At 42.0% G+C, this 13,665-nt stretch overlaps 1 long non-coding RNA gene across 3 annotated transcripts in view; it reads left to right on the forward strand.

The window, feature by feature from the left end:
- The window catches only part of LOC140118755 (uncharacterized), a 48,609-nt gene that overhangs the window by 8,990 nt on the left and 25,954 nt on the right, over positions 1-13,665 (forward strand). For all 3 annotated transcript variants that reach the window (XR_011853252.1, XR_011853253.1, XR_011853251.1), the window contains exon 2: positions 6,835-7,019. This is a non-coding gene — a long non-coding RNA (uncharacterized lncRNA). The remainder of the gene's footprint in view (positions 1-6,834; positions 7,020-13,665) is intronic.

Genomic DNA, 13,665 nt, shown 5'->3' on the forward strand with positions numbered 1-13,665 from the left:
GGGGGCAGGCTGTATACTACTGGGGGCAGGCTGTATACTACTGGGGGCAGGCTGGACTGGCTTTATACTGCTGGGGGCAAGCTGGGCTGGCTGGCTATAAACGGGGGGGGGTCTGTGACCAATGCATTTCCCACCCTCGGCTTATACTCGAGTCAATAGGTTTTCCCAGTTTTTGGTGGTAAAATTAGGGGTCTCGGCTTATACTCGGGTCGGCTTATACTCGAGTATATACAGTAATTTTGGGGCATCTATAGCTAATTGGTAAGATTTTATTAACTCTGTTGGTGGAGGAAATGAAAATCATCAATTTTTAGGAAAATTTTTATGTGGTTTTTTTTTGGCCGTTAACCATACCATAAAAATATTATATTATTTTTATTCTATGGGTCGCCACTATTACGAAAATACTTCCTTTATATAGATTTTTTTATTTTTTTTTATTTTTTCCCATTTTTACTGAATGAAAAGTAATTTGGCAATAATGTTGTTAATTTTAGCATCACTGTCTTTCATATGCATAACTTTTTTATTTTTCGCCTCACAAATCTGTTTAAGGGCTTATTTTTTGCAAGAAGGATTGTTCTTTTTTAGTGGTTTTATTTTAGAGTGCATAACATTTTTTAAACCACTTTTTAGAGCATTTTTTATAGGGTGTTAATTAAAAATTATCCTTTTTCGGAACGTTTTTGCGGTTTTTCTCTGACGTTTACTGTGTGGGTCCATTAATGATTCTGTTTTATTATACAGATTGTTACGGATGCGGCAATACCAAATATGTGGGGTTTTTTTGTGTTTTTTATACTTTATTAAGTGTTTTTATGGGAAAGTGACATTTTAGGGGCTTATATTTTTATGTATTTTTTATTTATTCTAATGTGTAGTGTTTAAGTGTTTTTACATATACTTACTTGAACTTGAACCAGTGATGCTCTGATTGCTGGTTCAAGTTCAATACACTGCTCTACAATATTATTTTATTGTAGAGCAGTGTAAACTGTCTGAGCATGCAGGCGCATGCTCAGACAGTTTGCAGTCAGACCCGGAAGGGGTCTGACTGCCATGGAGACCGGGCAGCTCCGGGGCACATGCTAGTCCTCGGAGCTGCCCAGAAGAGGATCGGATCCCCCGGTAAGCGGCACAGGGGATCCAATCCATAGGGGGAAGACCCTTAGACGCCGCAGTCATGCTTAACCGCAGCGTGTAAGGGGTTAACACCCACGATCGGAGTCGTCTCCGATCGCAATTGTTACAGCACGGTGTCAGCTGTAATAGTCAGCTGACAGCCGCTGCTTTTGGTACCGGCTCCATTCGCGAGTCGGTGCTAGAAGCAGGACGTTATAGTGTGTTCTGGTGCACTAAGTATCTAGCCACTGGGACATACTATAACGTCCTGGTGCGCCTAGGGGTTAAATTGATTTTGAAGGGAAAACCTGTTCAATAAATGTCATTCACCTGTTAAATTAACAAAACTGCACCTGGTTTCGACATCAAAAACCGCATTTGAAAAGCTGAATGAGTGAACGCACCCTCAAGGGGAAACCTGTTCAACAAATGTCTTTCCACTGTTCAATTTTCAAAACTACACCTAAAACCACCTCAAAGCTGATTGTGATGCAGTTTTAACTACAATGTGTGACTACACCTGACGCCTGAAACCTACGAGCGAGTCTGATGCGACTAAGGCCAGCGGCACACGTGGTGTTTTGAACTGTTTTTAAGCAGTTTTTGACCAGTGTGTTTTTGAAAAACGCATGCGTTTTTGACCATTTTTACCAATTTTATTATCTTAATTAAAACGGGTCAAAAACAGATGCTTTTTCAAAAAAACACACGCGGGCTCAAAACGGGTTCAAAACACCACATGTGCCACCAGCCTTACTCACATCAAACTTGCATCTTTGGAATATATGGCCCAAACTCTCAGAGACCGGAACTGAAATGTCATGCTGAGTGGGTTTTAGACCTTATACTGCACCAGATTATTCATCCAGCATGCTTTCTCCGTGGGGCTTTTCTTGTCTTTTCTGCTAGTCAGATGTATTTTAGCGTTTTTTCTTGTCACCCATAAAAAGGCACTAGGAACCCTCTGATAAAGCTAGCAGAAACTGCTGCGCTGAACAATAGCAACACCAAACCGCGCTCAAAGAGATACAGGGGGACATTTACTATGGTGTTTCCGCCAGTTTTGTGGCGCTTTCACCGCATCTTCTGCTCTCAGACCTATTTATTAGCTGTCGGGGACAGAAAAAATGACTTTTTCCGCCTGCTCCGACTCTTCTCTGAAAAGGGGCGTGGCTTTGGCGGATTGGAAACTCAGACACAATTAATATGTGTCGCAGCCATTTTTGGACGCTGTAAACTGGCGTAAAGTAGACCAAAAGAAATTTTGTCTAGCAGGGACACAAAACAGTGCTATTGCACTGTTGCCTGTTCTCTAACTGTTGGACACATTTCTGGTTCTTGGGACAGATTTTGGTCCCAGGGACAGAAAATGGTCTCGGCGCCAGAAATGTATCTGCACAGCTCTACAATATTAAATGTGTGTCTTCTTACCGAGAGCAGGTCGGTAACAAAGCCAATGCAGACACCGACACTTTATGTAAATGTGCCCCACAGTGTATTCATGAGGGGGCGGTCCAGGGCAGAAGCAACGCCAGGCTTGATGCAGTAGTCTCTGCCTCCTAGTCCCGCCCCGTCATGAATATGGCAGACCGCTTTGAGCGTGGTCTGGCATTCCTATTGTACAGCGCTGCAGTTTCTGCTAGCATTATCGGAGGGTTCTGATAATGCTAGAAGTGTAACATTGCTACATCTGTTGTAGCACTAGGAGCTGCTTGCTTTAATAAGCAGCTCCTAGTGCCTTTTTTTTTTATAGCTGACAGGTCCTCTTTAATGATACATGTTGCGCCGTACTCAGAAATCTCAGTCAGCTCCTTAGGGTGATGCCACACGTAACGTTTTTGGTCAGTTTTTAAGCATGCGTTTTGGCTCTGTTTAAAAAACATGTGTTTTAAAAGAGAGGGTGCAGGGCTCTGGGCAGGCACACCCTCTCTCCCAGCATCCAGGTCCCATCGGCATCTGGGCTCTAGCTTTTCTCCACACTTCCTTCTCTTCTGATGACTCTCGGGCCACCAGGGACTGGAAACACCTGTGGATCAAACTTTTTAGCTCAGTACACACCGTTGAGACTTCAGGAAAGTCTCTGGGTTCCATCTGTGCAGCTGCCTTTGCCACACTGTCATCCACATCATTGGCCTTGTGGAGTTACCAATTGTGTGTGCTTTTACTATTAATATCCCCACCTCTTGTGGAAGTAAGAGAGCATCCATGAGCTCTTTAATCAGTGTACCATGCTTAGAGGAGGTCCCTGCAGAGGTGAGGAAATCTCTAGCCCTCCATATGGGTTCATAGTCGTGTTTAGACCCTAGAACTATATCTTGAGTGTGTTTGAGTATGTTTGTTTGCCCTTTTACCTTCTGCCAGCTGTAGCGCTTCCCTGAGTGCCATCACTCCACCTCCTGCGCGGACTTGTGTGGAGGGAGTGGTTCTGTTTTTACTACCTCATGTGCGCCACTGACCACTGCATATCCAGCAGGTCTGTCTTCTCCTGCAGACCTGGAGCCATCTATGAGAAAAAACTCAACATTTGGGTTAAGCACCCCCCCCCCCCCCCCTCCTACCTACTGAATCCTGTAAGACTTGTGACAGAAAGACAGGATTCAGAGTTGCGCACCTTGTCTGTGTTATGTTCTGGGGCATCAGGAGTGCACACTGGAGTCTAAGCTGCATGGCCATTGCTCAGTGAGAACTGTGTGGACACTGTACTTGGGTGAGGACACTGTGCAAGTCATGTGGGGTTTGCATAGTAACTGAGTGATCTAGGATCAACTCACTGGCCTTGCTGAGCAAATTGCTGGCTGCAGCTACTGACACATGAGGGGCTCGCCTCATGACTGAGTCTAACCTGGCTTAATAGAGGGCCACTGGGGAGGCCACCATGTTCCTGGGCTAGGACACCTGTGGTGTGGCCTAGATACTCAGTGCAAAATAAAACAAAAGGTTTGGTCTAGCGGGGTGCGCTTAGGGCCGGGGCAGACAGGATTGCCAGCTTAAGGCTGTGCAATGGATCAATTGCCTCCTAAGGGAAAATGGGGAAGAGGCAATGCAGTCATAAAGGGGCAGCATCAGACTGGAGGCAGCAGACCTTATCCCAGGCAGTCGGCCCTATACCCCTGATGATACCAGTTCCGGCGAAACATGTCGGGTGGGCCTAGCTGATTCGTGTAAAATTTTAGTAGTAGACAGTGATCTGAAATTCAAATGAAACTTTATGGACTGTGAGAGAGAAAATACTCTAGGGACCTTTAGAGAAAGATAAGCACTCTGCTCACCTACAGGGACTAATAGGGCTAATTCTATCCGCAAGTCCATTTTCATGATGTATGTCTGTCAAGTAGGGGGGAACTGATCAACCCCCCTAAACTATATCATTCTCTTGCTTAAAGGATAGTATTCCGCAAACCCCTGAATACCTATGAGTTTGGACACTGCCTGCTTGTGTTTTTAACATACATTTTGCACTGCTCTTAACGTAAAATTTAATAAAGGTTACATTTTATCATTTGTTTCAGCCCTGGTGGACAAAAAGGCATTTGGTTGCTAGCCGGGCGACTATTGAAAAAATAAATATTCTGGACTGCCAGCTTTCTTTCCTCTGTCATGTGCCTTCCTGTGGCTGAGAAGCAGTGGCCTAGGACAGTGGTGGCGAACCTATGGCACGGGTGCCAGAGGTGGCGCTCATAGCCCTTCCTGAGGGCACCCAGGCCTTCACCATAGCACAGAGTTTGCCAGATACGAATCAAGGCTTTCTCCTGTGGTCTAATAAAGCCCAGGACGTACCATGCTCCACCCTATTTTAAAGTGACATCCTACAGGAGTAGCCAGAAGGTGTGGATAGAGATGGATTGTCATTTGAGCTCCTGTTCTGCACCCCCTGATTCTTCCTCTTCAGGCGACCCTGGAGGGAAGCTACAATCCAAATTTCTCCATCATCTTTCTATTGTATTGGTGATCGCAGGACACCAATGTGATTAAAACCTGTGATACAGCAGAGATCAATAAGTTACTGCTTAAATTGTCATGTTGGCACTTTGCGACATACAAGTGGGTTCTGATTGTAGCTTGGGCACTCTGTCTCCAAAAGGTTTGCCATCACTGTTTCACTTCTTCTGAAACAGAAAACACATAAGGTCAATAGATGAATCCTGGCAAACCTGCAAAATAGAGGCACAAAACAGTAGGTCATCCACATACTGTAAAAGGACAAAATCCACTAAGGGGGCTAATCTGCCAGTCTACTCCCTGTATGGTTATGGAGTACTGGCTGGGGGTGTTTTACCTACCCCACCTTGTGGGAATCTGCACCAGGTGCACTGGAATACTAAAGTGGTGAAGTTCTGAAGGTTTTGGATATATCAGATGATCTCTTGAATGTACAAATGAGAAAACTTGATCAGATTTCAAACCTACACATAGAGCCTCTGGCTTTGATGGACGGACCAGGACAGAGTGACAGGAATCCTTCGACTTCCAAGCTGCCAAAGAGTGTACTGTAGCTATTACCAATGGTCCCTAACCCACACATCTCACTGGCAGCAGTCCCCGAGTGCCACATTCTTCACTTATTGATTTGGCAAATGTTTTTCTCTCTGTGATACTGGCAATCTACATGGAGATTGACAGTATCTATTTGTCTTTACAGTTTCTCAGCTTGTCTTTACAGTTACCTCTGCTTGGCCCACTACCTGCATCAGTGACCCGATCCGCCTCACATTTCGTACAGTCCCTCTCTCCTGTAGTCACTTCTCACCTCTCTTTTATGGTGTTGTTTCCTCTTCTTTCAAGCATGCTGTTACCCCATTACTAACGAAAATCCCCCTGGACCCGTCCAGTGCTGCTAACTACTGACCAGTCTCTAATCTCCTTTTCATCTACAGCAGTGGTTCTCAACCTTTCTAATGCTGTGACCCCGCAATACTGTTCCTCATGCTGTGGTGACCCCAAACCATGCAACTCGCAGTAAAAACACAATTAAATTGCGGCTCCGATGGCTTTTGGCGACCCCCGGTTTTGGTCGTTCGACCCCCGCTGGGGTCCCGACCCACATGTTGAGAACCACTGATCTACAGACTCATGGAATGCCTGGTCTAATCTCGACTTGCCCATTATTTCACTGCAGGGCCAGTTCCAGACAAAGTGGGGCCCTGGGCAAAACTAAAAGTGGGGCCCTAAAATAAAAGTATTTTATGACCAGTCACAGTCAGTAAGAGGGTCCCTTTAGTATGGTAAAACAAACTGTAATATGGGAGAATTTTATAGGAGATAGATAGATGAGAGCGTTTGATGGGCAGCAGCAGTGGCTCAGTGGTTAGCACTACAGCCTTGCAGCACTAATCAACACCTGCAAAGAGTTTGTATGTTCTCTCTGTGTTTGCGTGGGTTTCCTATGGGTCCTTTGCTTTCCTCCCACACTCCAAAAACTTACTTTTAAGTTGATTAGATTGTGAGCCCCATGGGGAAAGGGACTGATCTGGCAAGCACAGTGCAGCGCTGTGTAATCTGTGTGCGCTATATAAATAAAGGAATTATTAATTATAATTATTATGATAGAAGATAAATATGAAAGACAATAGAGATATCTAGATGCAGAACTATAAAGTAGATTATTTATATAATATATATGTATATTATAGTATATTGATGATTGCAGTATATGCAGGGGCACTTAGTTGTTATCAAGGGGACATTATATTGACTGGGATTTTTTTTTTAAAGGGATGGAGTGTACAGATGTACAGTCACCCAGGTGGCAAATTCTACAGTGATAAGTCACGGCTGGGAGGTGCCATGTCGTTCTCTACCTGATGGAGGAGGATTGCCAACTATGAGGAGACTACATGAAAAAGAAGGGGGTGGATGAGACCAACACAGATATAGAAGAAGACAGCAGCAGCCGAACAGTAAGTGATTTCTGTGCCTGAGTGCGGCCCAGATGTGCAGTACATTTATTGCTGGTATATATTGATGTTTGTAGTAAATTAATTTTTGGTATATATTTATGTGTGCTGTTCATTTTCATTGCTGATTAATATTTTTATATGTGGCCTAGTCATTGGTATTTACCCTATATTTATGGTTGGGAGGCCTCTATTGTAGATGTTTGCATGAAGTTGGCCTTTCTTAATATTTTTTATATTTTTCCCCTTTAGGGTCAGCCCTACTTAGGGAGCATTTTTCTAATTTAATTAAATTTTTTTTTTTTTTTTGGGGGGGGGAGTGTTGCATAATTTTGCTTGCCCCAAAATGCCTTGCTCCTTCCCTTATACCTCTTGTGTCACCCCCTCATTCTCATAGACTGTAAGCTCTTGCAAGCATGGCCCTGACTCCTATTGTTTCAAATGTCTGTTATTACTTTTTATTTTACTCCTATTTTATTTGTATACGTTCCCCATAATCTGTAAAGTGCTACAGAATTTTATGGTGCTATGTAAAGATGATTATTATTATTATTCCTGGCATCTAGGTTATGATTACATTCTTCTCCTCTATCCTTCCACACAGAAGAACTGAGGGATTCTTGCCAATGACCTGTGAAAGTTGTTGGAGGCCACTCCCCCAGTCCTTCTGATTAAAGCAACTGCAATGTGGAGACTACTTTGTATACCTTATCCCCCACAGATGTTGTGTCAACTTAGGATCAAGAAAGCAAAAAGGTTTTAGCTGCTTTCCTAACCTTTTCTAAAGAAAATCTAACATCGGGGAAATATTAGAATGTTCTTAATCTAGTAGGGATTCACAAATGAAGGAGAACAGGGCTCTGTGGATTTGGAAATAGGTTCTATAGGTTATTGACTCCTTACTCTTTGAACTGCTCCTTGTCTGTTTATGTAAGCAAGGGGTGTAAAGTTGATGGTTATGATCTGCTGGTAACCCTCCTACTTAGGTTCCCTGACCCTTTGTGGCCATTATCCATGGTAACTTAACTACTTTTGGATCATGACAACTACTTGTTTAGATTCCAGGGTTCCAACCACCAGACTGACTAGTGAGGATTACAGCCTGTGACATTCTTACAGAACACAAGTTGTAGCGGTCTTAAAAGGAACTAAGCCCGGGGTACTGCTGGCATGGGGCCCATCATCAGACCTAGGAGGGACATGGCTGGCCTTAGGCTGGTTTTCTAGATTAAAATAAATATATTTTATTATTTATCTAACATGGCAGACAACTTCCCTTTGATACAAAATGCAGTACAATGGAATGGATTTGGAACATCATCCTGACTTGCTCTTCATTTTGATCCTAAGTGGGGAGGGAGGGAGAACTCTAGTGAAAAGATGCATTTGGGGTTTAAACCAATTAGCTCCGTTGGGGATTTGGATGTTTGGAAAGCTAGGAGAAGACACTTCCCTTACCTCTTTGCAAACTGAAGGGAATGAACAGAAAACTTAAAAATTTTCGATAGGGAGTAGAAGAGGAGAACCCTTCCTCCTGTCACTGGCTTCTTCTAGCAAGCTGTTCAGAAAGTGCCCAACTAAACAATTCTTTCCCATGGGAGACTACACACCATATTTTTAGAAGCCAAGTCCCCCAACAAATCATAAAGCCATAACATCCTACAGCTGAGCTTAAAAGGGCTACAAATCTGGCAAAACATTTTTACAGCATCTACCGATGAACTCACATTTATGTTACTAAGGGAGTAACATCTGTTCTGAAACATATATGGTTTTGAAAGAGCCTTTCTAACTTGCCCACAAAACTTAGAAAATCATTCCTTATTGACAAGTAAAAACACTAGTCTAGGTAAAATATGCGGAGGCTGGAAACCCATTGTTATTGGGAGCCTGCTCTACAGGTAAATACACATATTGCATAGACTTTAACCCCTTAAGGACGCAGCCATTTTACAGCTTAAGGCTCAGTCCCATTTTTTGGATTCTGACATGCGTCGCTTTATATGGTTATAACTTTTGAACACTGTTACTTATCAAAACGATTCTGAGATTGTTTTTTACCCACATGTTGTACTTCATTTTAGTGGTAAATTTTGGCTGATAAGTTTTGCGTTTATTTACAAAAAAAAAGAAAATATGATGAATTTTCTGAAAAATTTGCCATTTTTGAAATTTGAAATCATTGCGTTTTCAGGCAGATAGATGTACCACCTAAATAAATTGCTGAATAACATTTCCCATTTGTCTACTTTACATTTTCACCATTTTTGAAATGTCTGGATAATTTATTTTGACGTCACGCGGCCTACAAATCGAATAGCGCTTTTCCGGATTTTCAGAATTGACTATTTTGGGGATAAATACAGTTTTGAATGAAAATTTACATATTTAGCATCAAAGCCCCCCTATATAATCAACCCAATTTCAAATCTGCACCCCTCAAGCTATCAGAAACAGATTTTACGAAGATTGTTAACCCCTTGAGATCTTCATAGTAATTACATCAAAATGGAGGCGAAATTTAGAATAGTCAAATTGTGCCGGTTATACGTTCATTTAGCCCTAAAATTTACACATTTCCAAAAGATAAAAATACAAAACCCACCATACAATTTGTTCTACAATTTCTCCCGAGTACAGAGACCCCCCACATGTGGCCGTGACTTGTTTTATGGGCACACAGTGAGGCGCAGAAGGGAAGGAGCACCCTACAGCTGCCAGGATTTTACTTTCCTCATTGGCCTCTTTTGAAGGCTGTAAAATTTTCGCTTTTGCGCTATTAGGGCCATGTGATGCCATTTTTTTTGCGGGATGAGATGCTTTTTCCAATGTTACCATTTTGGGGTTGGTATCACCTATTGTTGAAAATTTAGGAACTTCTTTTTGAGAGCAGGAGTAGAAAAGCATCAATTCTCTACTGGTTTTTTTACTTTTTTTTTTTTGTGGTGTTCACCGTATAGACTAATAATCATATTATCTTTATTCTATGGGTCGATACGATAACGGGGATACCAGACACGAATATATTTTCTTGCGTTTTACTAAATTTGTAAAATAAAACCCTATTGTGGGGAAAAATCTATCATTTTTGTATTGCCATCTTCCAAGTGGCATAACTTTGTTACGTTTTTGGCTACGGAGCTGGTTGATGGCTTGTTTTTTGCGGGACACGTTGTACTTTGCACCAGTATCATTCTAGAGTACATATGTTTTTTTGATCACTTTTTATAGCATTTTTTGTGGGATTGAATAGGTAAAAATCATAATTTTTGGAGGGTTTATAACAGTTTTCTTTTACAGCATTCATCGTGCGGGTTCAATAATTATTTATTTTTATTCTACGGGTTGTTACGGACGCGGTGATACTATATATGTGGGGTTTGTGTTATGATTTAGACTTTTTTTTTCAGTTATATGTCTCTTTATATGTTTTGGGGCTTTTGGGCATTTTTGGTGATTTATTACTTTATTTTTTTATTGAATAATTTTTATTTTTTATTTTTCACTTTTTCCACCATGGGAAATGAACAAGCAATAATCTCATTGCTTGTTCATAATAATACCCTGCAATACTTATGTATTGCAGGGCATTATCAGTGTCAGCCTATGCACTTGCAGGTCCAGATCGGACCCCAGTGATACCGTAGCAATGATCGGTGCCCCCCGAAAATGATTCGGGGGGGCCGATCGTGGGGGAAAGACCCCCCAGATGCATGTTAGATGCCGCGGTCGCGATGACCGCGGCATTTAACAGGTTAATCACCCGCGATCAGAGACAACTCCGATCGCGGGTGTTACACTGGGGTGCCGGCTATCAGTCACAGCCGGCACCCCGTGTTTCCCGATGCCGGTTCGGCTCAAATCTTGAGCTGAACCGGCATCGGCTCAGCGTCCGACATATCGGACGCTGAGCGTTAAGTCACTGAGCTCAGCGTCCGATATATCGGACGCTGAGCGTTAAGAGGTTAAACAAAAGAACCCAAACTGTCCAAGTCCAAGCTTACCTGTGGAACAACTGCTCCCAGCAAGTATCTTGGCACAATTCACATTATCTCTCTTACTTATGGAACCAGTTTCCAGAAAGGATGTGAAAACCATAACCTTTACATCTTTCAAGTTTCACCTTTATAACTATACATGACCTATAACTACAAATGGTCATTTCTTCTGTGGTCCTACAACCACAATGAATATATGAATGATTTTTTATATCATGTAAGTATACTAATTCATAAGTAAGTTATAAATTAATTTGGGTGCTATGACTATCTTCTTCAAAAGTAGAGAATTTAGAACTTTAGAATGAAGAATCTTTCAAAATTATTGCCAAACTCCCGTTTACGTCATAACTAAACACAAAAGATATCATCCAAATTTTTAAATAATTTGAAGTACAATGTGTCATGAGAAAGTAATCTAAAAATCCCCTGGATATGTGAAAGCTTTCTAGAATTATAATCCCTTATAGAGACACAGGATCAATTTGAAAAATGGGGTTTAAGGGATTAACCTAAGTAATAAAACAAAAGCAGGCTAACCACCAAGTTATACTGATGCAGAGGTTCCTAATAGTTTTTTTTTACCCACTATCTCTAGGTAAAGACTATTATCAAGATAGATAGAAAGACTGGAGCAGTGTGATTAATCTAGGTCTACAAAATGCAAAGCTATACCCCACAATGCAGCTGTTCTAGTGTATTCCCACTCTTTTGGGCCCAATGAAGAAAGCAGTGCTCTCCCAAAATGCCTTGTACTATACCTTTATGCCTGAATCAAGAATTTATTGGCTTTCCTATCAAGATTATGTTCAAAGCAGTGCATTGATCTACCAGTTTCCTACTCTATAGTGATGTATAGTACAGCAGCCTTATTCCACCAATTGTCTTATACTTGTCATTCTGAACTGTATTGTGTAAGAACCCTGCATTGTTTCAGAATATTCAAGTTGATATCTTATACCAAAGTTTTGGTATTATAACTAGAGAAGAGTGCGATAACGAAACGTCCTACCACTTCCCTCCATCCAGCATAAGATCTTCCATAGCTATTCTATCCTTAACTGCAGCACAGCACATGGGGCAGATTGGAAACTTAAGAGGGGACAGAGCATCACTGCTCTCCCTCTCCTCTGTCTGCCATTCCCTGCTGCTGAGTGGACAGTGAATGGGGGAGGCAACACTCCTGTGATCAAGAGCTGCAGCTTCTGGTGGTTTTTGTATATAACGGTGTTAGGGCTCCTTTTTTTGATATGTATTCTTTATATTTAAGAGCTTGATATGTTTTGATATGCTGACATGTGTAAAAATTTCCTTTATTCTGCATATTAATGTTATGTGTATTATTGAGCCATGGATTTGCCCGTTTTTGGGGTGATCATCTGTCTCCATCCCGCCTCCCCCCTTTCTTCCTTGATTATAGATACCATACATTCTTATTGGTTGCACTTTATTATGCTTAAATGAAACCTACCAGTTAGAATGGCAGGGGTAAGCAGTAAGTACCGAGCACCAGCTCAGGGTGAGCTGGTGCCGGTGCTTAGTTTCGTTAGTGTTAATAACCGCTGTATCGCGGTTTTAACACTGTTTAAACTTTAGAGCAGAAGAGGCTTCAGCGCTGCGTGCGCGCGCCTACATAGGAAATGCCGGAGACGTTGCGCTCTAAAGTTTAAACAGTGTTAAAACCGCGATACAGAGGTTATTAACACTAACGAAACTAAGCACGAGCTGGTGCTCGGTACTTACTGCTTACCCCTACCATTCTAAATGGTAGGTTTCCTTTAATTTTTTTGGCACTGACTGCACTTGAAGTGTTGCACTTTGTCTGAATTTTAGATGGATTGTGCTAATATTGCTTTTAAATGATGCTCCATTATGCACTTCATCAATTGACTTATTTATAAAACATATATATATCTTTTCAATTTTTTGCTTCACTTATATTTTGCTTTATATAAATTGATTGTGTGTTTAATGAATTACTCTGGTTAGCACAATGTGCACTTTAGCTTCTTTGTACTTGTCCATTTAGTAACATAAGTGCTAAAGTGAATTACCTCAGTCGGGGTTTACTTTAACCTGCACATGCGGAGTGCCCCGGTTTTTGCTTTATATTTTCGTCGACGGCGACTTATGTATACTGAGAGCGCAGGAGCCTAACCTTGTATTTGAGTCGATAAAATTGCTATCTCTATTACGAGCGCTAGTATAACTGCGCATGTTCCTTTCCTTATCGCAAGATCGGATACTCGTATAGACAGGCGCGCAAAACAGCTGTTTCTGTATGTGGGTGATTGGAGGTAGGTGGCCGCCCTAAAACCTTAAAGGCGGATCTCACAGGCCACAAGTGTGGGACCATGTATCTCTTTCATTCTTTACCCTCTACTGGTGAACTTCGATCTCAGTGCCTAGGTCCTGGTTCGAGCTGCTAGGGAACCCTATTGTTCACTATTTAACCCTTTAACGACCCGTGACGTAATAGCACGTCATGGGTCGGCCGCACGGGTCGACGCGCTGAGCCCTCTCCATAGCCGGTAAGTCTTTGCTGCATATTGCAGCAAAGGCTTACCGGTAACACCAACGGTAAGCAGTACCTTCTAGAAATTGCATGGTATTTGCATATATTATATGTAACTACATTATATGTACAATGT

This window comes from Engystomops pustulosus, chromosome 2, assembly GCF_040894005.1.
Source record: "Engystomops pustulosus chromosome 2, aEngPut4.maternal, whole genome shotgun sequence".
Taxonomy (NCBI): Eukaryota; Metazoa; Chordata; class Amphibia; order Anura; family Leptodactylidae; genus Engystomops; species Engystomops pustulosus.